Source organism: Gossypium arboreum, chromosome 3, assembly GCF_025698485.1.
Source record: "Gossypium arboreum isolate Shixiya-1 chromosome 3, ASM2569848v2, whole genome shotgun sequence".
Taxonomy (NCBI): Eukaryota; Viridiplantae; Streptophyta; class Magnoliopsida; order Malvales; family Malvaceae; genus Gossypium; species Gossypium arboreum.
In genome coordinates, this window is record NC_069072.1 from 55,402,798 (window position 1) to 55,428,212 (window position 25,415).

The 25,415-nt window shown below is 36.1% G+C and overlaps 1 non-coding gene across 1 annotated transcript; it reads left to right on the forward strand.

The window, feature by feature from the left end:
- The first annotated feature begins 6,516 nt into the window (after window positions 1–6,516).
- Window positions 6,517–6,623, forward strand: LOC128290985 (small nucleolar RNA R71). Its single transcript, XR_008280763.1, has one exon. It is a non-coding gene; the product is annotated as a small nucleolar RNA R71 (small nucleolar RNA).
- The last annotated feature ends 18,792 nt before the right edge of the window (window positions 6,624–25,415 follow it).

Genomic DNA, 25,415 nt, shown 5'->3' on the forward strand with positions numbered 1-25,415 from the left:
AAGAGTGCCTTTTCTGAATAGGACTAAACTTGGGCTCGACAGGGACATGCCTGTGTGACACGCCTGTGTGAGATGGCTTAGGCTATGTTGCAATCTGTTAAATAGACACGGGCATGTGAACTACCTGTGTGAGGAAGTCCAGGCCGTGTTGATTTCCCACGTCGACCCATTCTCTTCATTTTTGGCCCGTTTCTCGCTCTTTTTACTCTCATATTCTCACTTAAGTATAAAACATGAAATTAAAGGATTAGGAGCATCGAATTCACCAAATCTAAGAAGAAATCATCACAAATGTGCTTAGCACGGGATAAAATTATGTATAAATTACGGTTTGTCAAATACCCCCACACTTAAGCGTTTGCTTGTCCTCAAGCAAAATCCTCAACTCACAATCAAAATAAATTCTTCTCAACTTATAATTCTCATCAATAGTATCTCAAAATAATCCATAAGTAATCATACATTGAAAATTCAACTCAAAGGACATCAAAGTTTCAAACATACCAAGTTGAGCATTTTATCACGAAAACATAGGTGTTTCTCCTCATCTAAGTAATCATTTCTGATTCAAAATATCACATAATTCAACATCCTCACTAAAGATTCACTCAAATCACTCGAGGTGTTTAAGGACAAGAAATTTAGCACTCAACAGTCAATATGAAAAGTTATTACCATAAACATACGTGAAAATCAAATCTCCACCACTCTATATTGATATGAAACATCAATCAATAGGTCTTTAGAGGGTTGTAGCGTGGCTTTGGTTAGGGGGTGTGGTTACAAGCTGAAAGGAAATGTTAGAATCGATATTGAATTGAAAAATTACCTAACTAGAAAAATACTACAATTGACAATTTACATTCCTAATTGAGCTTTTCTTCATGGATAACATAGTTTTAATCAAGCATTACATAATTTCATAAACCTTTTTTTTAAAAACAAATCAAATATTTAAGAACTTTGCTAAAAATAAAACATAGCTAAGCAATTTATTCAAATCGAATCTCGACAAAAATAGGGATCAAATTAATTGAGGGGATTTTATCAATAATAGGTTATGGGTTAATATTGAGGGTAAATCAATGAATGGCTTGTTAGGCTCAAGGGGGCTCACTAAGGGTTAATTATGAAGGTAGGCTTTTATGCTGTGAGTGGGTTAAACCTAAGTGCCTTTATCATCTTAACATATCAAATCAATGGTGCGGTATTGACATGCATAATCAACCAAGTTCTAGAATAAAAATTCAATATTGATGCACTCATAGCAATAATAAAAGTGAGCATGAAAGAAATAATAGATGCTCTAAAGGCTCAAGATCTCACAAAAATTATGGCTTTTTGATGTTAAACCTGTGATTTTCAACTCAAGATAATACCTAAACTTGGGGAAGCAATCTAAAAATTTTTAATTCTCAAAAAAAATAAAAATCAACTTATCATGCTTGATTCTCTAATTCATTAAAGTTTAAACAATCAATACATGAATGCCTATGTTTTGATCCAAGACATATCAATGAAAATCATAAATTAATCAAATTTCATTCTAATAATGATATGAGAAGATTATTTGAGAACAAGACAAAATTCAGGGATTTTTCTGATAATGATGTAAATAACCCCCCACACTTAAGATGTACACTGTCCTCAATGTTCAAAGATAGATTTATTGAAAATTATAGATATAAGATCATAAGATAGGGAGAGAAGTGAAACTTCATGAATGTTAAATGGAATCCTTGAATTGGATTCATGGAGAGTGGTCGGCTAAGGCAAGTGTGAGATTGGAGAAGGATACTCCAGTGGTGGTAGAGGTTCGTTAGTCCATAGATCCTGCGCCAAGAGAATATTATATCTTGTGATAGCCATGGTCATGGTTGAGTAGGACATGGCAGTCATGGAGAACCTTTTCCAGTGGAGTTATAAACTCCTAAGTAATAGTGAGCTTTGGAGCTCTTTTATAACTGCGATAAAATCAATAATTCTTTAGGAAATATAAAGTATCATGATTACTCGTAAAGAAATGGCCAAAAATATAAATTGTTTAATATAAATTATAAAACCTAATGATGTAGTAAAAATAAAATAAAAGAAAAATAAAAAGTAGTTTTAAAAAGATAATAATAAAAATAATAAAAAAAAGTCTTTAAACATCTTCGCGAGGTAGGGGTGGCGATGAGATGTGAAGGTGCTGACAAATCTGATGTAGAGTTGCATCAATATGATCGAAGCGCTAAAAACATTGCTGCTCGAATCGAGTGAGGAGCTCAGAGATGTCAGAGAGTGAAGCCATCGCATGAACTGGACAATAAATAGGTGGTGGCTGAGAGGCTGGATCCTCATGAGGTGGAGGGACATCATCGGCAATGTCCTCTAGGTCCTCCTGCTAGCTTGACTAGACAAGGCGGTACTGGGGAGGATCAAATCCACGTCGTCACTCGATCATCCTCATATGGAGCATACTCTAGATGCCTTGTGAGGACATCTGACTGATGAGAGTGAGGAAGGATACTTGCGTCACCATGTTGAGGAGACCTAAGTACCGTGCTAGGTGAGTCACGTAAGGGCCGATGGATATGACTCCCTTTCTGTGCCTCTCTGTTTGATGGCGAATGGTGAGAGCAATGAAATAAGCAAGGTCAAAGACGTGTCCGTTCGCCATGCTCCATAAGAAATAGGTGTCGTGGGTGTTGATGACACTGGTGCTTTCTCGCCATCCTGTTAGGGTGTGGGCTAGGATGGCGTGTAGGTATCGCAAGGATAGGGTGAGAGCTGATGCCTTGGCACGACTCGGGTCATAGATGGCCGAAGCAGGGACGAGGGCCTTCCAGCAATTTGAAGGAGGGTAGTGGATGTGGCGATGGAGGCTCTCGAAGTCGTCGTCATCCATGAGCTCCTCCGTGTATAGTCCTAACGCGACTCCAAACTCAGGTACGCTCAACTAGCGAACTAAACTGCCGAGATGGAACTAAACCATTCCACGATCATCGAACTCTGTCATAACAACTTGAAGGTGGAAGGTCGAATAGAGTTCGAGTGTGAGCTTGAGGTACATTTGCTCAACTATCTTAAAGAATAGCCCCCATGGGTCAGTTGTCAAGAGGGCCCGAACTGCGTCAGGCAGTTGGATTTGTTCTAGTGTGGCCTAGTCAATGAAATGGCCCACACCTAGGGGTCGAGCTCCTAATATCTGGAATAGCTCCTCCTGTGGTCCCGGTGGAAATTGGAGGAATGGGTGCCTGATCTCGGTGGTAGGACCCGAGAAGGATGCTGCTCCTTTACGTTTCTTCGAGGGAGAATGACAGTCTTCTTATCGCATGGATTTGACATGATATACCTGTAAGAAACATACATTAACAAATTTAAAAAGGAATTAACCATGAATTAAAATAATAAATGCAATAAAAAATTACAAACATTAACAGGATTCAACCAAAAGCAATCAAACTTGACAGATATTCTATGGCAAATGGCAAAGTGATAGCATGACTAAATTAAAAAATAAACTAGATGGAAGTAGCTAAGCATGGTAAGAATAAGGTACAAAGTATGTGAACTAAATCTTGAGAATGAGGATGATAATATATACAATCAGTAGGAATATGTAAATAAAAGAATAAAAATTAGGACTATCATGTTAGTAAGCATCCAAAAAAAGTAAAAGAAAAGAGAAAACCATCATAAGAGGACCGGTGGTCGAAGGAGCGACGGCGTGAAGATTGGGTGCAGTTGGAGTCGGCCACAGGCATGGGTGGTGGGGTCGTGTGGTTTGCGCAAGGGGAGAAGAGGAGAGAGGGGAGAAAAATGAGAGAAGAGAAGAGGGTTAGGGATGGTCAGTCGATGGTGGGGAAGAGGATTTTGGTGGCTAGGGTTAGGTTTTGGGGAAGGGGATGATGAATAGTGAGAGGTTTATATTTATTTTGGGGCACACGGCAGTAAGGCATGCTCGTGTGCCCTTATTTCAGCCCGTGTGTTTCGTGATTTTCAAATTTGGGGCACGTTTGAAATTCAGCCCACGCCCATGTTCGTTGGGTGTGTTGGTGTACACGGCCGTGTCCTACTTCATTCTCTTCTCCCACGCTTGTGTATGGATGCACACGATCGTGTTGTTTTTACATTCTCAAGCATGGGTGGTGGGCACAGGCGTGTCGCACGCCCGTGTTAATTTCTCAGTTTCAACCACGGCTTTTAGATACGGGCGTGGCACATGCCCGTGTTGTTTTGACAGTTTTGTCCACGGCCATGTCCCACAATCGTGGTAACGTATCGAATCCCGTGTTGGGAAAGATTTGGCTCTATTTTCACACGGCCATCTCGCACGGCCATGTTCCCTCTCGTGGTATGGGCACGGCCTAAGGCACGCCCGTGTGCCTGGCTGTGTGGATGTGGAAAACTTGTGTTCAAGGACTTAGTTAGTGATTTAGATGTTAAAAACTAAAATTCAAAGAAGTTAACACTGGTAGTGCTCAGGTTGCCTCCCAAGGAGCGCTTATTTATAGTTTAAGCTCGACTTACCTCAATTTCGTGTGATTACAATGGATTAAGGAGTTGAAACTCCTCATCTCTGCTATTAATTTTATCAAAATAAGGTCTGATTCGAGTATTATTTACCTTAAAAGTTTCGAATACAGTATGTGTTGCCTCAACTGTACCATGTGGGAAGATGTTCATTACCGTGAAAGGAGTCACTCTGTCTGTATTGTGCTCTAAAGTAGCAATTCGGGGGTCATTTTTATCTAACAATCCTTTGTCCCCAACTTTAATTTTCCTTGTTTCATCCCTATATTCATTGTGGTGTCGCTTTAATTTTTCGCGTGCATTTGGTTTCTCCTTGATAGGTGCTCGTCATTTATCTAGTTCATCGACCTGAAATCTTCGTTCTTTATAGATGGGTTCTTTGTTGTTACTTGAACATGGCTCATGTATGCTCCTCGAACGTGTTTCCTGCAAAGAAGATTTCACTATATGATTAGTATTGGTAGCATGATTTATACAACCACCCTCAATATTCGATGTGTTATTCAAATTACGAGCTTGAAGAGTGATTGTTTCATCACCCACACGAAGTGTGAGTTCACCTGTACCAACATCAATAATGGTTCTAGCAGTTGCTAAAAAGGGTCGTACTATAATCAAAGGTATGCTACTATCCTCTTTCATATCATGAACAACAAAGTCTACTGGGTATATAAATTTATCGATTTTAACAAGAACATCTTCAACGATACCCCTAGGAAATCTAATAGTTTTATCAGCCAATTGAATGCTCATCCTAGTTTGTTTGGGTTTCCCAAGACCTAGCTGTTTGAACAATTTATAGGGCATAACATTAATGCTCGTCCCTAAATCAACCAATGCATTATTCACGTTCAAACTACCAATCAAACAAGGAATCGTAAAACTCCCTAGATCTTTCAACTTGTTGGGTAGCTGGTTCTGTAGAACAGCTGAGAAAACTGCGTTCAACTCTACGTACGACGCCTCATCCAACTTCCATTTGTTTTCTAAAAGCTCTTTTAAGAATTTAACTACGTTTGGCGTCTGCAAAAGAGATTCAGTAAACGGTAAGTTAATATGCAATTTCTTTAATAGTTTAAGGAATTTACCAAATTGTTCATCCGTGTGGTCTTTCCTTATCGTATTGGGGTATGGCACATGAGGTTTGTACTCTTTACTTACTAGTTTCCACTCACTATGGTCCACCTCATCCTTACCTTTACTTACCACAATTCTTTGCCTCGATTCTAGTTCAGGTTCAACTAACCCTTTTTTTTTCTCATCGCATTGAGTTGTTCCTTTGGGTTAGATTCAGTGGTACTTGGCAAGCTACCTTATGGTCGTTTAGAAATTAATTTGGCAAGTTGGCCTATCTGAGTTTCAAGCCCTTGAATCGACACTTGTTGATTATTAAGTGCTGTTTTGGTATTCTAAAAACGAGTCTCTGACACTGAGATAAATTTCGTTAGCATCTCCTCAAGGTTCAGCTTCCTTTCCTACTGGTAAGGTGGTTGTTGAAAACCTAGGGGATGTTGTGGCCTTTGATTTCCTTGACCACCCCATGAGAAATTGGGATGGTTCCTCCAACTTGCATTATAAGTATTACTGTATGAGTTATTTTAAGGTCTAGTATTATTGTTACCCATATATTAAACTTGTTCCTCCTCAGTGCTGGGGTTGAAGGATTGATATTCTGTGTGTACTCCTCCTCCATTTGAATCGCACCTCATCACTAGATGTACATGAGTAGAACCATGTAAACCATCAATATTTCTATTTAAAAGTTCTACCTGGTTAGATAGCATAGTAACCGTGTTGAGGTTGAAAACACCAGCTGCTTTTGTGGGCTTTGTTCTCATGACTTGCCACTGATAGTTATTCAGTGACATCTCTTCAATAAATTCATAAGCCACTTCAAGTGTTCTGTTATTGATAGTCCTACCAGCAGCTGCATCGATAAGTTACCTTGTTGAGAGGTTCACACCGTTATAAAACGTTTGAACCTGCAACCATAAAGGTAACCCATGGTGAGGGCACCTTCTCAATAGATCCTTGTATCTCTCCCATGCATCATAAAGTGTTTCTAGATCCATCTACACAAAAGAAGAGATATCATTCCTCAACTTAGCCGTTTTAACTGGCGAAAAATACTTAAGTAAGAATTTTTCGGTCATTTGTTCCCAAGTAGTAATTAGCCCTCGTGGTAATGAGTTCAACCACTGTTTAGCTTTGTTCCTCAAGGAAAAGGGAAACAACTGAAGGCGAATGGCATCGTCAGAAATGCCATTGATCTTAAATGTGTCGCAAAAATCCAGAAAATTCACCAAATGAGTATTTGGATCCTCATCCTGCAAACCATCAAACTGAACAAACTGTTGTATCGTTTGAATCATGTTAGGTTTCACTTCATAATTATTTGCAGCAATAGCAAGTCTAACTATACTCGATTCGCCTCTTGTTAAAGTAGGTTTAGCATAATCATACATAGTACAAGGCGCAGGATTCTGATTTATTGGATCAGCAGCAACTACAGGAGGAAGCTGATTATTCTGATTTTCAGCCATCTCCTCGGTTGTGGTTTGAATATCGTCCTCTTGTCCTTCCTCTATGTCACGTAGGCTTCGCCTAATTTCTCTTCGGTTTTTGCGAGCTGTGCGATCGATCTCACTGTTAAAAAGAAATGGTCCTGACGGGTTTCTTCTAGTCATAAACTATAAAAACCTACCAGAAGGAAAAAGAAAATTTAGTAAAATTAACAAGACTAAAATAAAATTCAAATTGTAATAAAATAAATAGATAAAGTAATAAAAATTAATCGTTTCTAATATTTTAGTTCCCCGACAACGGCGCTAAAAACTTGATGTGAACAAATCGTGGTAGGTTTTATAATTTATGAATGATCGTTCTTGAAAACTAACTATTATCACGACAAAGGCAAGCACACCTATGGAACAGTAGTATAGCTTATGGCAAGACCGGAATATCGAACCCAAAGGAACTAAAAGTACTAGTATTAACTTTCTTTTTATTATCTAGCCTAAAAATAAAGGGATTTGTTTTATCTAAACTAATTACTAAACTAAGAATGCACAGAAAATGAATTGGGGAAATAACTTTTGGGAAAACTGAATAATTTGGACAATACCTAAGGAAAAATCCACCTAGACTTCACTTGTTATTGACTCTGAATTAGATGATTTATTTATTTGACTTGATCCGTAGAAATCCCTAATTTATATTATTATCTCTCTTGAGACTAACAACGTCTAACCCTAGGTTGATTAATTGAAATCTCTTTCTAATTAAAACCCCTAGTGTTGCATTAACTCGATTTATGGATTCCCTTATTAGGTTTCACCCTAATTCGGAAAAATTATGTCACCCCATCTCTAGGCATGCAATCAACTCCACTTAATTATATTAGATCTAGATCTACTCTTAGACAGGGACTTTTGCTCCTCTGAGTAAGCACATCAAAACTTGAATTAATATCCTGGAATATCAAAGCAAGAATTAAGAACACATAATTAAGAACAAATCAAATATTTATCATATAATTCAGATAATAATAATAAGATCCATCTTAGGTTTCATTCCCATTAGGTATTTAGGGGGGTTTAGTTCATATCTTTGAAATAAAACATCTCAAAAGAATAATGATAACAAAACATAAAGAAAACCCAAAAACTCTGGAAGGGAAATTGAACGGAGATCTTCAGTCCTGAAGGATAATCCGGCTTCTAAGATGGATCAATCGGCTTTCTTTGAGTAATTTCTTGCCTCCTACTCCCTGTGTGTCTTTCAAGTACCTCCTGGGTGTTTATATAGGCTGTAGAATGCTTCAAAACCCTCAAGAGTGGCCTTTTTCCAATAGGACTAGACTTGGACTCGACAGGGACACGCCCGTGTGAGATGGCTTAGGCTGTGTTGCAATTTGTTAAATAGACATAGGCGTGTGAACTACCCATGTGAGGAAGTCCAGGCCGTGTTGATTTTTCATGTCAACCCATTTTCTCCGTTTTTGGCCCATTCATCGCTCTTTTTACTCTCCAATGCTCACCTAAGTATAAAACATAAAATTGAAGGATTAGGACATCAAATTCGCCAAATCTAAGGAGCAATCATCCATAAATGTGCTTAGCATGGGATAAAAATATGTATAAATTATGGTTTACCAATATTTAACTTTGGTTTTAACTAATATAACACTAATATGCTTTTTACCAATTTAACCTTATTATAATTCATTAAAATTCCACCAACTAATGCCCTTTTATGTCATTTAATTCATTCAATGGTCAAATAACCTTATAAGGACCTCACAATCATAAAGCCAAATCAAATAAGCACTTTTAACAAATAGCATGCAACTTTTACATTTTATGCGATTAGGTCCTTTTTTAAAATTAAGCGTACAAACATTCAAATTTTCATACGAGACTTTTACACATGCTCATTCACATATCGTAAACACGAAAAATAATATTTAAATATTTTTCTGACTCAAATATGTGGCCCCAAAACTGCTATTCTGACTAGGGTTTAAATCGAACTGTTATAGTTTTCAAGGTTATAGGTTTTGTCCCAAACCACTCTGAATGTATGTTTAGGGCCTTGTAGGCTCGTATTAGGGATAAATTGATTGAAATTGAATGATGAATGACTAAATTGTGAAAATATATGCTAAGTAGTTGTTTAATTATTTTATAAGTCGTTAACACTTCGTAACCCTATTTCGACGTTGAATACGGGTAAGGGGTGTTACATTTATTGGTATCAGAGCTATAATTTAGTTGATTCTAGGACTAATGTAGCGTATGTGAGCGTCTAGCTATACATGCCATATATAAACTATGATAGTGTGATGACTCCTGACATTTTAAAATGTGTTTTCATATAGTAAATGAATCCCAATCGAGCTATAGCTGATGAAGTTGAAAGTAATGCGCCAGCTCCTGCTTAAGGGACAGCATCGTCTGAATTTAGACCCAAGACGGGTAGTCAAGGAGGAAAGACTAAAGAAGCCTTCTTCTAAATGATGAATGAATGATTCATACAATGTATTCAAATAAACCCGTCTACTGAACAACCTCCAGCCCCTTCTAATCCCCAACCAGTTCCTGTAGCTCCTCAAGGTGTCAAACTTGTAAGATTGAAAATGCCTCCAATTGATAAGATCCGTAAACACGAGGTTGAAGAGTTCAGAACTAATGTTGACGATGATCCTGAGAGAGCCGCGTTTTGGCTTGAAAATACAATTCGAGTGTTTGATGAGCTTTCTTGCACACAGGTTGAGTGTTTAAAATGTGCTATATCACTTTTGAGGGACATCGAGTATTAGTGGTGGAATACGTTAGTATCTATGGTACCTAGAGAATGGGTCAACTAGGAGTTCTTTTAGATCGAGTTTTGAAAGAAATACACAAGCCAACCGTTTCTGGATCAAAAGCACAAAGAGTTTTTAGACTTGAAATAAGGCCGTATAACCATAACTGAGTATGAGAGAGAATTTGTGTAGTTGAGTAAATATGCTCGAAAGTATGTTTCTATTGAAGAAATCATGTGGAAATGGTTTGTTGATGGGTTGAACGAAGATATTAAACTTCTGGTCGGCATTTTGTATTTGAAAGAATTTGTTGTATTAGTTGATCGGGCTTGTAAAGCTGAAGACTTTAGTCGAGAAAAGAGGAAAACTGATTCAAAGGCTAGAGATTTGAGGAAAAGACCGATGAATAAATCTTATCATTCTTCATCAAAGAAATCTTGAGATTTGTATAGTCGATCGAATGCATCAGTGAGATACCAGAATAGAAATCGTGGAAATCAACATGTGAGTTCTAAAGCTTAAGCAACTTCTGTCTCGAGTGTTGGTAGTGTGAGGAATAATAAAACCGAGTGTCAATAGTGTGGCAGACGACATTTTGGAGAGTGTTGGAATAAGAGTAATAAAACTTGTTTCAAATGTGGTTCGCCAGATCTGTAACAGCCCATTTTTGGGTCAAATCAGAATAGTGGTTTTGGAACCACAAATCCAAAGTAGAAATATTTATTTTGTTATTATTTTAAGGTCTACGGTATGATTGAATAATTGTGTGAAAATTTTGTTAAAAAAATTTATCGATTGAGTTTCCAATTTGACTAAAATGACTAAATTGCAATAGGTGCAAAACTTAAGTTCTCTATGTTAAAAGTGTCTAATTGCTATGAATCCTTAAATTAGAGGTCTTTAAATGGTAATTAGACCATTATACTCTAGGATAGACAAAAATGGACATGGTTAGGTGAAATTTTGAAGTTTTTCATTAAGGGCATTTTAGTCATTTGGTAAATAAAGAAAAAATTTAACAAATAAAAGATGTCATCTTCTTCAAATTAGTCCCCCATGGCCGAATTTCACAAGGAGAAAACACAGTTAGGGTTTTGGCCACTTTCAAGCTCGATTGTAAGTCTGTTCTTGTCCCGTTTTTAATGATTTTTATATTTTTTAGATCGTTCTAACTTGATTTAGCTATTTCAAGGACTAATTTGAAAGAAAGGTGAAGTTTAAAATTTTACCCATATTGAACATGTATGTATTTTGATGTTTGATGATAGAATGTATGTTTGTTATTTGTTAAACGACTTTTGTAAACTGATTTTCGGTAAAAACGACAAATAGGAACTTATTTGTAAAAGTCTATAAAATTAGTAGAAAAATGTGAATAAATGAAAAATGTGGGCTGCCATGAGCATGAAAAAGGTTTGGCTAGGCTTGGGTTGTGAGGAAATTGAAAGCCTAAGGACTAAATTGTAAAAATGTCAAAAGGTTAGGGGCAAAAATGTAATTTTTTTCATATTGTGTTTTTGGACTGAATTGAATAATGTGATGATTAAATAAGTTACATTTGATATTATAGATCAAGAAAAACGAAGATCGAGTTTAGATCGGAGAAAGAATGAGGTTGTGGACTAAATCGAACTAATAGTCGTTTTTGTAACCGAGGTAAGTTCGTATGTCAAATAAGCTTTAATATAATTGTATTTAAATTATTTAATATTGCATGAACTGTATGATTGATTGTGTGGATGAGTTTAACTTCATGGACGAGTTCAACGACGATTAGATAAGCAAGAAAACACGTTTGAACCTTAGGAATAGATTAGGATACAAGTGATATGTCACTAGGGTTACCATGTGTTATGTGATTATGTGATCCGAGTACTGGTCTCGTATGTCCTACTGGTGGCTGAGTATACTGACATATGTTGCGGTTACTTGACAGCTTGTGTGAGTAGGCCCGTTTGTAACACCACACCCAAGTCCGTTCTGGAATCGAACACAAGGTGCACAGACTTAACAATTGTTTACAGTCCATAAAAAAAATTTCCAGACTAGTGGTTATCGCATCACCGTCGCCTTAAAAATCATATCTTGAGTTTTAAAGCTTGAAAATCAGTTTCGTAATTTTTCCATGAAACTAGACTCATAATTCCATCAACATATTTTTTCTAGAATTTTTCGTCAGGCCAATTAGTACAGTTTATTAGTTAAAGTCTCCCCAATCCGTGGTTCGACTACTCGACCTTCACGCATTACGAATTGGATATCTCCTGTACAGGCTTCAATACTGATGCCGTTTATTTCTATAGAAACTAGACTCAGAGAGGAATCTATACATATATGGTATGAATCCTAATTATCTCTGGTTAATTTACAATGAATTTCGAAAGTCGGAATAGGGGATCCAGAAACCGTTCAGGCCCTGTTTCAAGAGAACTTAAATATCTCTTAACATATAACTCATATGACCGTTTCGTTTCTTCCATAATGTAATGTGGGGGAAGAGCTTTTTGAGGAAATTTGAAGCATCGAGGTCTCAAATCTGCAACAAGCGAGCCAAATCAAAGAAACTAAATCTGTAAAATAGGTCACCTTACTTTTTTTTATTATGTAATACAGTGGTGGTCATAAGGATAAGGACTCTTTCTATTTAGAATCCTCTTTCCGACATCCTATCTGCAGATAAAGCGTAAGGGCTCAAGGCAGGGAGGTATTGGCCATACCATACTAGATTGACTCTTAATTACCGAATCGATTCATTTTCATAATTTATTCACTATTTAATACCATTCCTACTATTTTTAGTGATTTTTCACATCCACATCATTCTTCTTTGTCAAGATCGCCTTTAAGGTAGGCTTTACCTATTTCATGATTTCCATGATTCAATTGGCCCTTTTGCATACATAGCACAAAGTGTGATCATGATTAACCATTCCAATGGCTAATCGTTTCAAAACAATTCCATACCTCATAATGATCAACATACAAACGATTATGGTACTATGCTAAAACGATATAAGCCATTTTCGCATGGCTATCCAAGTTTACACAAAACCGAAAGGTACATGACCTTCAACAAAAGGGTAGTCCTATACATGCCATTTCAAAGTTCAACCAAAATTGTACCAAAATGGGGGCTTTGATAGTGTGGGAGACTTCGACTTCCAAAAATCCAGTCGATAGGTGATGAACAAAATCTATAAACAAAGAAACAGAGAAAACGGAATAAGCAATTTATGCTTAGTAAGTTTGAGCAAGAAATTCCAGCACAACAAAAGCATAGCATTCATAAAGCTAACGGATAATTTCATATGCACAAATTCTCAATATCCTACTCATTTCACATTCCAACCCCTATGTTCATACATAAGGGATCATCTTAGCCAAATACTGGAAACTCATTACTCGACTGAGCGAATATTATTCGAAGGGAATCAACTAATTCAAGCACATACGAACATACCTCATTGCTGGAATTTTTCAAGCGTATTAACTGAAAATTTTACAGCAAGATCGCTCATTCTCGAATCACGTACCTTCGGAATTTAACCAGATATAACGACGCGCTCAAATGCCTTCGGGACGAAGCCCGATTATAGTGACTCACACGAATGCCTTCGGGACTTAACCGGGTTTAGTAACTTGCACAAATGCCTTGGGCTTAGCCCGGATTTATTAACTTCGCACGAATGCCTTGGATCCTAGTCCGGATATAGTCACTTAGCACAAAGCCTTGGGACTCAGCCGGACATCATTCAATAACCGAGCACAATTATCAATAAATTATGACACATTCAGTATTTCATTTTCATTAGCAAAACTCAAACACAAGGCACTTTTCACACTTGCAATTTCGGCTCAATAGCCACACACAAAGAGCATGATTTTAATTTGCTTTAAACATGATCTAATCAATTTAGAATTTAAGCTCTATTACTCAAGAACTTACCTAGGATGTCGTCGAACGATTTCAATGGCTATTCGACCACTTTTTCCTTCCCTTTGTCGGATCTAGTTCCCTTTGCTCTTGAGCTTAATTTAACAAATAAATCGATTTAATCATTTGAGCATCGAAGAGGAATACAAGGTACTTATCCAATATATATACTCATTAGGCATCAAAGTCGCATGTGTGCGAAATCATGAATCGAACTCAACACATTAGTTAATATTCCTCTTAGCGAATTTTCTAAGCTAAGAATAGGCATCAATATGCTTGCCTCTAACAGAATGCATGCACACCAATTTCCCCTCATGTGGCGAATATGCATGTCCATGTTGAGGCCAATTATACACTTAATACCACACAAAAACAGCATACATTTTACTAACTAACGATTACATATCGTAGCTCAATACACATCTCTCATTTACTTCATAACCGAAACATCATCACAAGCAAATATACACCTTGAAATAGTATATATGTCATACCAATACATCATGTACAAACATATATACATATATATATGCTAGAGCCGAATCTCAAGTTGATTGTAACTAAACATGAACATAATTTCAAAACACAAATCTTACTTTCCATGCAATAAGCATAAATCACTCTTTTAGATGTACCATGGCCGAATACATCACAACACCATAATTTTGGTCATGATTAAACAAAGAACTTAATGTCTTACTCAAAAATACTAAAAAGAAAGTCCAAGAGCCATTAATCCACCATCACATATATCATTAGCAAGCTTCATATTTAACATGCAATATCATTAACACAAAATCCACCTTGGCCAAATACCATCCCCATGATATAACAAAGATTTGAACCATGGGCTAACAAGAGCATCAAGCTATCAACTAAAAACATGCATGAATCTCATGGCACAACCTCAAACATACCTTAATCTTGATGCAAGTATAGCCAAACCTCTTCCTAATCCTCTTCCAAACCAAGCATGAAGCAAAATTCCTCCTTCCCTCTAGTATTTTCGGTCAAGAGAGAATGAAAATGGATGAACAAATTTTTTCTTTTCTCTTCCTCAATACACTGACAATGGGGCATGCATGAGACCATTTTTTCTTTTTCCATTTCTTTATTACCCATGCTCATTAATTTATTTTTTTCACCCATGATTCACCAACAAAACATGTCTATGGCATGTTTTGCCCATATTCTTTGTCATGGCCGGCCATCACTTGTAAAAAGAGGGGTATTTGACATGCAAGGCCATTGTTTTGCATGCATGCTTTAATTAGTCATCACACATTCCCCCATCATACTTTCAAAGTTTTCTACTAGGTCCTTTCTAGTGAAATTCACATTTATAACTCTAAATTAAAGCATCAAAAATGTCACACATGAGTTAACACATATTATAGGCATCAAAATAAATATCAAATTATTTTTATGCCTCGTTTTTTGTGGTCCTGAAACCACTTCCGACTAGGGTCGTTTTAAGGCTGTCACACCGTTGATTTGCTCGAGTGTAAGCAATTACGTGATATGAGATTAAGGTACCAGGGGCTACATATGCGGTACTTAGTGTGCAAGATTCCCAAGTATCCGACATTATTATTTCGAGTGGTTCACGGGTATGTCAAAGATGAGAATAAGTGTAAATTTGTTACGAGATGGTACAGGTATGTACTCGAAGCTTATGATTATAAATTCATGAAATGACGGTTACAAGGTAAGTTGTGATTGAAGTGAATTATGATCATGATATTATGGTAAATTATGTTATCATGATATTATGGTAAAGTATGTTATCTTATGTTATATTACTTGCATGATTAATGTATGGTAAGGTTGCTTATTTCTTCATACGAGCTTACTAAGCTATATAGCTTACTAAGCTATATAGCTTACTTCATTTTATTTTCAATGTTTTATAGTGTCACCAAGCTAGCTCGAGATTGGAGATCATCGAAAGTCACATCACACTATCAAATTGTCTTTTGGGAACCGATGATTTTAAAACATTTTGAGAGTGTGGCATGTATAGGGACTTGGTCATTTTGTTATATGTGTCATTTGATTTGGTCAAATTTATTGGCTTATATTTGTTTAAGGTGATGTGGTATTTAGGCATGTAATTGGCTTATTTTGGCTAAAATGATTGTAAGTGTGACAGCCCAAAATTGACCCTAGTCGGAAAGTGGTTTCGGGACCACAAAAACCGAGTCATAAAAATAATTAATTGTTATATTCTATGCTTATTGTGTGTGTACATGCACATGTGGAAGTTTCATTCTCTAATTTTACCAATTGTATGAGAAATTATTAAATAGGGATCAATGTGAGACATGGTGAAATATGATAGGCTAATTTTAAATGGCTTATTAGTGCATGTTAACACAAAGGTGGACTTGCATGTCAAATTGCCCAATTTATTAATGGTGGCCGGCCAAGATAGGATATTGATGGGCAATATATATGTTTAATTAGATTTTTATAATAAGGAATGGGTCATTGGAGATAAAATAATGTTAGTAAAGGAAGAAAAAGAAAAGAAAAAAAAAGAATGCTCATCTTTTCCCCATTGCCGTGAATTGAGCAAAGAAAACAAAAAAAAAGTTTGGTTCATCTTCTTCCTAGCTTAGCCAATTCCTAAAGAAGAAAAAAAAGTTGAAATTTGAAGAGGAGAAACCAAGGTATTCGGCCATGGCTATCCTAGTTTAAGGTATGCATGGTGATTTTTCTTTTTAATTGACTATGAGACTAAATGGATAAGTACATAGCTTATTTGACCTATGGTTTAATTTCATGAGTCCATAGCTCAATATCCATTCGGCAAGTGCTAAATTAGTGTCATTTTGATAAGTTTCTTTGGGATGTTAATTACTTGTTAAGTAGCTTAATTGATGCTTGGATGAGTAGGATTCATGGTCGAAAGGTACAAATTGGAAGCGGTCGTAAGAGTGTATATACATTTTAGAAAGAAAAAAAAATGTTGTTGTTAGTTGAGTTGCATTTGATATTCATTCGGTCAAATGGGAGAAGAATAAGATGAATTCAAATGTTGTGGTTTATTATTTAGTTGGTTAAATGATGTGGTCATTGCCGAATGCAATGGTGTTAAAGGAAATAGGGTCAAATGTTGGTTTGATGAACTAATTGCTAATGGGCAATGTGTTGTATTGAGAATGTTTGAGTGAATTCAAAGATGTTTATATGATGAATTGGTTGTAGATGTACATGCCTAAATAAAATGCTCACTAATGATTTTGAAATTAAGTTTTATTATGTTGTGAAAGGAGTGGCCGAGAGAACTATAGACTATTGCGGATGTATGATGGGTTAGTAGAGTCTCTAAATTGATATGTGGTAAATGTTAAGTGTTAAGCGAAATGGAAATGGTGTTATATTGGAACATGCACATTCGGCCACATGATTGAATACATAGATGGGTGATTTCGTGTATTCGGCTATAAGTGAGCATATTGGTGGCTTAATCTTGACTTAGAAAAATCGGCTAAAGGAGAATATTGGCTAATATGTGGAATTTGATTCATGATTGCATACATATATGACTCTAATGCCTAATATATAAGGGCTAAGTACCTTGAATTTCCCTTTGATATTCAAAATGATTAAATCAATTTATTTGTTAATATTAAGCTCAAGAGCAAAGGGAACTAGATCCGATAAAGGAAAGGAAAAAGTAATTGAATAGCCGTTGAAGGCGTTCGACAACATCCGAGGTAAGTCATTAAGCGCATATATTTGATATTGCTTAAATGATTGGAAAATCTATGCAATTGTGTTTAATGGAATGCTATATATATATGTATAAATGAAATTGTATGTGTATGGAATGAGGATAATTGTTGAATGTAAAAGAAATAGTGGAATGTGTAGAAAGTTTGCTTTCGGCACTATGTGTGCGGGCAATACGGGTGTATGGTGACGAGATTGGCACTAAGTGTGCGTGCTGGAAATATATGGCACTAAGTGTGCGTGCTGGAAATATTTGGCACTAAGTGTGCAAGCTGGAAAAATACTGACCTTTGGGTGTGCGAGCTCGGAGGGTATGGCACTGTGTGTGCGAGCTTAAATTACGTGGCACTAAGTGTGCGAAATCGAGTAGTAAGCACTGTGTGTGCGTACTCTATATATATGGAGGGTGTGTCTCCATTGAATTGAGTATGGACAGCGGATCGGGTAAGTACCTCGAGCTCATGACGAATAGAGAATTCGTTCATGCTTAGGGATTGAAATTGGTAAGCCTTAAATCTATGTGATGATTGAAATGTGTATGGTTGTGCTGGAAAATGAGTTAATGTGTAAAAATGCTTCGATTATCTTGTTGTGTAGGATATGAAATGTGGATGTATGAATTGGTATGAGATTGGACTGAAAGGTCCGAGGTATTATGGTATAGATTCGATATGGACGAGTACCTAGCCTCATTTGTTGTACATGTAGTAGTAACTTTATCAGTGGATTGATGAATGCTTATGACTTATTGAGTTGTAAACTCACTCGGTGTTTTTCTTGTCACCCATTTTAGGTCTCTCGGACTCGTATTGTTTGCGTGATCGGGACCGTCGCTGAAGTCATCACAACGGCTGAAATCTTGTGGTATTGTTTTTGTTGTTGTAGAACATTTGGCATGTATAGGCTATTATATTTTGTCAAATTGAGGGTTGTAAACTTTAAGCCATGCGAAAATGGCCTATGTGGTCGTCGAGTGGGATGCTAGAACCTATAGCCACGAGTCTTAGAAACTCAAATTTTGATAAGGTGGCCATAATTTGTGTCATGTATGATGGATGATTAAGGCCAAGGAAAAATTCATGAAATTGGCATAGTCTACTGCAGTAACTGTTGCGGACAGCAGCAGTGAGATGAGATTGAAAAATCACTAAAAATAGTAGAAGTAGAATTAAATAGTGAGTAAATTATGGAACTGAACCTTGATGAATCTATTTTTATATGGACGAAACGAGACGACCATATGAGCAGTATACTGAGAAATATTAAAGTTCTCGTGAGACTGGGCCAGAACGGTTTCTGGGTCCCCTGTCGTGACTTTGAAAATTTACCATAAATTATCCAGAAAGAATTAGGAGTCATGCCTTATATTTACAGATTCCATTTTAAGTCTAGTTTCATTAGAAACAAACGGCACCAGTATTAAAGCCCTGTACAGATAGATATTCAAGTTGTAACGCGTGAAGGTCAGAGCAGTTGATCCCTGTAACATGGGTGACTTTAACTAATAAACTGTACCAATTGGCCCAACCAAAAATTCTAAAAATAAATCCATGGATGGGTATATGAGTCTAAATTCAGGGAAAATTTACGAAACCAGTTTCCGAGTTTTGAAACTCGAGATATGATTTTTAAGGCGACGGTGACACAGTTTTCCAGCCCGACTGGTAATGTCAAATTGGTTGGTATCTTGAGAGGATTTGGCCGTTAACCCCTCGTGTCCGACACCGGCGTCGGTCACGAGTTAGGGGTGTTACAGTAAGCCCATTTATATAAGTATATGTGTTAATGCCTTCTTGTTTTTGTGTTTTGTAACGGGTTGCTATTTGTTTATTATGTTTAAAGGGCTTGCTGTGAAATGGATGAGATGGGTCCTTTGGTATGCTAGGAAATATAAGTAGAATTATGCATGATGGAAGTATTCATGTTGATACTTGTGAATGTGAGTTTGGTATGAATGGATTTGGTAAATTATGCTATAGTAAATATGTTAAGTGTTGGTAATGAATGATATGATTTAGCCTCGATAATGGATGTTTTGGTTGTTTAAACATTCCATGGATTATGCCATTGAACTTGTGTGTGTGCAGGTGTGAATGAGGGTGATGAATATCTTGGCAAATAGCCTTTATTTTGTCCACACGGGTAGACACAAGGGTGTGTGTCTAAGCCGTGTGTGACACACGGTCTACCCCTCGGGCATGCGTTCTGGTTGTGTGTCCCCTACACCTTAATTTTAGGAAACAGAGTGCTCAGAATTGAGCACACGAGCAGAGACACGAGCATGCGCCTCAGCTGTGTGAGGGACACTGCCTCAGGCATGTGTAATGCCCCGTACCCGAGACCGTTTTCGGATTCGAACACGAGGTGTTAACGGACTTAATTCATTACTTAAACAGCTCATACAATTCATTTTAAAATTTCCAGACAAGCTGACTAACTGCATCATAATCGATTTAAAAATCATATCTCGAGTTTTGAAACTCAAAATCCAATTCTGTAAATTTTTCCTGAAACTAGACTCATATATCCATCTAGTAATTTTTTTCTAGAAGTTTTGGTTGGGCCAATTAGAACAGTTTATTAGTTAAAGTCTCCCCTGTTTCAGTGTTCGACTACTCTAACCTCTGTGTATTACGAATCAGATATATCCCTGTACAGAGCTTCAATGACTATGTCATTTGTCTCTAATAAAACTAGACTCAATAATGAATCTGTACATATAAAGTATGACTTCTAATTATCTTTGTAAAATTTATGGTGAATTTCCAAAGTCAGAACAGGGGATCCAGAAATCGCTCTGGCCCTATTTCACAAAAATTTAAACATCTCATAAAATATAGCTCATATACCTGTTTCGCTTCTTCCATATGAAAATAGACTCATCAAGCTTCGATTCTATAACTTATTTATTATTTAATTCCATTTGTAATATTTTTAGTGATTTTTCAAATTCACGTCACTACTGCTGTCTGAATCTATTTTATGGTAAATTTTACCTATTTCATGGTTTCCATGGATTAGCTAGTAATTTGACATACATAACACCAAATATGATCATGATTAGCCATTCCAATGGCTAGTCATTATCAAGAATTTCCATACCACTCAATAACCATATCATAAGACCATATATACAAAATGATTATAATGCTATACATGCCATACTCAAAATATACAAGCCATTATGCCAAGATGGTATACGGATAGTGTGAGCGAGCCTCCGACCGTTCCCGATTTCTGAGCTAGCTTGTCAAAACTACAAGGAATGAAAAGGAGGGAGTAAGCATAAATGCTTAATAAGTTCACATGCAAATAGCAAGTAACATAACCATATAAGCAAACATAAAACATCATTTGCATAATCATCACCAAGATATTCATATCACATTTTCATTTATCATCTTATCATATTGTTGTTATATCGATTTTTCAACCCGAGGGTTAAGTACATACCTGTTCAAAGTACCCATTTCACAACACTTACCAATACGTCCCTTTCATCTTGAGTATTCCTCCATTTCAGTAGAACTTTACCCGTTGAACACGTCGGAATATAATTCGGATACATGGAAAGTTTGCACATAAGTGCCACATATGTAGTCAAGCTACCATGTAACCCGCCCATAAGCGAACTCGGACTCAACTCAATGAGCTCAAGCGTTCGTATCCATAAGTGAACTCGGACTCAAATCAACGAGCTCGGATGCCTAGTTAAATCTCTCGAACTCGGACTCAACTCAACGAGTTCGAACATTCACATCCATAAGTGAACTCGGACTCAACTCAACGAGTTCGGATGCCCAAATATCCCAGTGATATGTCACTTATATCCTAATCCATTCCTAAGGTTCAACGGACCTTTTCCCAATCATGTGTCTCAACCATCTTCTACGGAATGCCGATAATCGATACTCGGTAGTATTTCACATTTTCCAAGTATATCACATAATTTGACATATTAACAAACAATTATCACAAGATAATATTTCATAATAGTTATCATATCATTTAAATAACATTAAAACATTTAAAATAATAACAATGTCACCAACATTTACATATGAACTTACCTCGTATGCGAAAATGGCTACTTTTACCATTTCGTCCACAACTTGGTATTTTCCCCATTTTAGCCCAAATTTCAGTTTTCCTTGCGCTAACATTTAAAATATAGTCTAATTAGGACCCACATTATTCAAATTGACCCAAAATCATATTTAGGAAAAATTACAATTTTGCCCCTAAACTTTTGCATATTTACACTTTTTCCCCAAAGCTCGTAAATTAAACTTCAGCCTATTTTCTTATGTTTTATGACATGCTGATCATTTTTACCTTCTATGGCAACATCAAATTCTCACTCTAACATGTACTTATGACTATTAGGTATTTTTACTAATTGAGCCCTTTTGCTCGTTTTCGCTTAAAACCGAGTAGTACAAGTTGTCTAACATAATTTAAAATCTCATATTCTATCATAAAACACCAAAATACACAAATTTCAACTATGGGTATTTTTCCAAATATGAATCCTAGGTTGAATTATTGCTAGCATAAGCTAAATCGAGCTACCGGGACTCCAAAAACGTAAAAATCATTAAAAACGAGGCTAGAACGGAGTTACAATCGAGCTTGAAAGCTTGAAAAACCCTATCCATGGTTTCTCCTTACTACATTCGGCCATGGGGTTGAAGATGAGCAAAATTGGCTTTTAATTTTGTATTTTAATTCATTTTACCTCTAAATGACCAAAATGCCCTTACTACTAAACTTTCCAAAAATTCCATCCATGTCCAATTTTTGTCCATAGACTTAGAAATTGGTAAAATTGCTATTTAAGATCTTCTAATTAATATTTCAAAACAATTTCATACTAGAAACTTCTAGAATGCAAGTTTTGCAAATTATTCGATTTAGTCCCTAATTTCAATTTAAGCACTTTATGCATAAAATTTCTTCACTAAATTTTCACACAGTCATGCAATCATATCATAGACCTTAAAATAATCATAAAATAATTATTTCTATCTCGGATTTTTTGGTCACGAAACCACTATTCCGACTAGGCCCAAAATCAGGATATTACAACTCTCCCCCCCCCCAGGGATTTTCGTCCCCGAAAATCTTACCAGAAAAGTGGTCTTCACTTTTAATCTCATATTCGGTGCCGAAGAACTTGCACTTAGACTGTACCTCCAATACATCTCTTCAATTTCTCATATGATCTAAAAGCTTACAGTTTCAACTCTCAACTGTTCTTAAATTTTCAACCCTTCTCAGTTTCCCATGATATCATGACATAAAACCCGGATCTCAACTTGATTTAATGGAGACCGAAATTCCAAGAAATCCAACACTCAAAGAGACCTAAAATTCCATGAATCTAATAAGTAGGAATTCATTCAATATAGATATGATTTATAGATCTCGCCAAACATTTAACAATAGGATACATCACATTTTCCTCTTTCCGCTATGGAAATAATTCTGATATGGCCTCAAGAATAATCCTTCTCATTTCCATCCCAATATCAACACTGACAAGGATAATTTTGATAGATCCTAATGCTCGGCTTTAACCCCGTTAACAACTTCGATTTTATGTAACATCGAATGCTCTAAACTATCACATTACCTCACTGTCTTGAAACACATCACAATTCATACAATAGTACATTACTGAAAGTCAGGAAGTCTTTGCTCAATGTAGACTAGTCTAGTTCAGACACTTCGGTTACCAATATTCTCATCTATCCGAACTCTGTCAACATGTAATAAACTTTTTAGCTTTCACAAGATGGAAACCTTATCATTCGTAGTGACTTAAACTAATATTCAACTCTTTCTAATAAATATACACTTCTCGTTCAAACTATTTACTCTTTTATCCGTACAAAATGAAATTCTATTATCAGACTTGGGAAAAATAATCTTGACATAATTGTCACATGAAATCTTTCAAATAAATTATTTACCATACCGACTGAAATTCGCGCTTTTATCACCTATGCCTTTACTGATGTCAAATCCTTACACAGAAATTAGAAAAAATCCCAATACTAAAATCACCACATTACCAATATCAAATTAGAAGTATAGTGATATTTGACATGATTATCACGAGCTGAAGAACCCACTTCGAACATGAGTCGTAATTGACAAATTATGGAACAAAGATAACAAGAAAACCGAATAAAGAAATCCAAGATAGAGAAACCCAGAATAAAGAAATTCAGAATAAAGAGATCCTGGATAAAAAAACCCAAGATACGATACTATGCCGGAGAATCGAAAACCAAACTCATAGAGAAAATACGGAATACCCCGATAATTCTTCAAAGAAAGAAAGTCCAGAAGAAAACATCATTTAATCCCACTGAAATCAAATATAACAAGATCAATATATCTTCCCATACATATATATCGGATGAAGCATCAAGTAGAAGAAAGAATCATAATATCATCGTATTCTCTCATCAATTCTTATCGACGAAATGAAATAGAATACCCGATGAAATAGAGCAATATAAATTATAAACTAGTCGGACTACCAATGCTTTCATCCAACACCGAAATTAGAAGACATTCCCATATAACAAGAATTTCTTCAAAGATCAATAGCCATAGAAGTATTTACGAGAACGGGTAAACACATAGAACATCTCAAAAGAGATCACTAAATCATCGGTCATAATCATCACACTCGAGATAGTTCACATTTCAATTATCATTTCCCCAACTAGTTCTGCCCACAAATTTCATATTAAACCATTCACTAAAGAAGGCGATTCTGAATAAATTTCGATTTACACTTTTCTCGACCTTACACGAGTAATTCGGTTTACCAAGGAGAATTCCTTTTCTAATCGGGACGATGTATAACTCCAATAATTTTTACGTCAATCCGATACTTTCTTGGCTCGACTTTACTTATAGCTCATTTTCAATCTCTAATCATACTTATAATTATTCTATCACTTTGTACTCTTTGGGTTCTCAACCGGAAACTTATTCAATACAAATCTCATGAAATTCCATTATAAGTACCACTTGATGAGGGGAGGGTTGTAGGACCTCGACTCGACTTTCTTATACATACACATATGACACAACTTCCATCATCATAGTAACATCATCAAAATCATGTCATTCATTCATGTTGGCTTACACCAATTTTCCTATTGTCCCATTTAGACAATATACTTATGCATACATTCTATGTTTTCTAGACAGCTTTACTTATCCATTCATTTAATTAAATTAATTCATGCTCATGACATTATATAAGGCCAAACAAACATAGATATTTGCATCACAATCACAACTTTCATTTCGTGCATCATTATGTACATACCATTACAATCATATAATTCAATCCAACAATTTAATTAACATAGATAAGTTCATTTCATTATAATCCTTTATCTCATAAAAATTATATATCATTAACATTTATCAACATTCAACGTCCAAATCAAGACAAGGACATTTTCACTCGTATCATAATATTATGACCTTTATTCATACCTCTACTACTTTCTATTTATTCCGTTCATCTTATCAAGTAAGCCACATACACTACATCATATGAGCATTAAGCAAATATGAATATTTATCACATATGTATCATAAACTTTTATTCATACTTTTCTGAGCCGAGACTTATCATAATCATAATTTTACTCAAATACCTTCACATAACATTGAACATGGTCGGCGCAGCTCGGTTGGAGAGTACCCTGTCTAAATAAGACGGTACTCATACGCGTCGGAAGACATCACATTATCACAGATCAATGGCATGTATAGCTAAACTTTTACACATGCTAGGTTAGTCTGAGAATCGACTAAACCTGCTTTGATACCACTAAATGTAATGCCCCGTACCCGAGACCATTGCCAGAGTCGAACACGAGG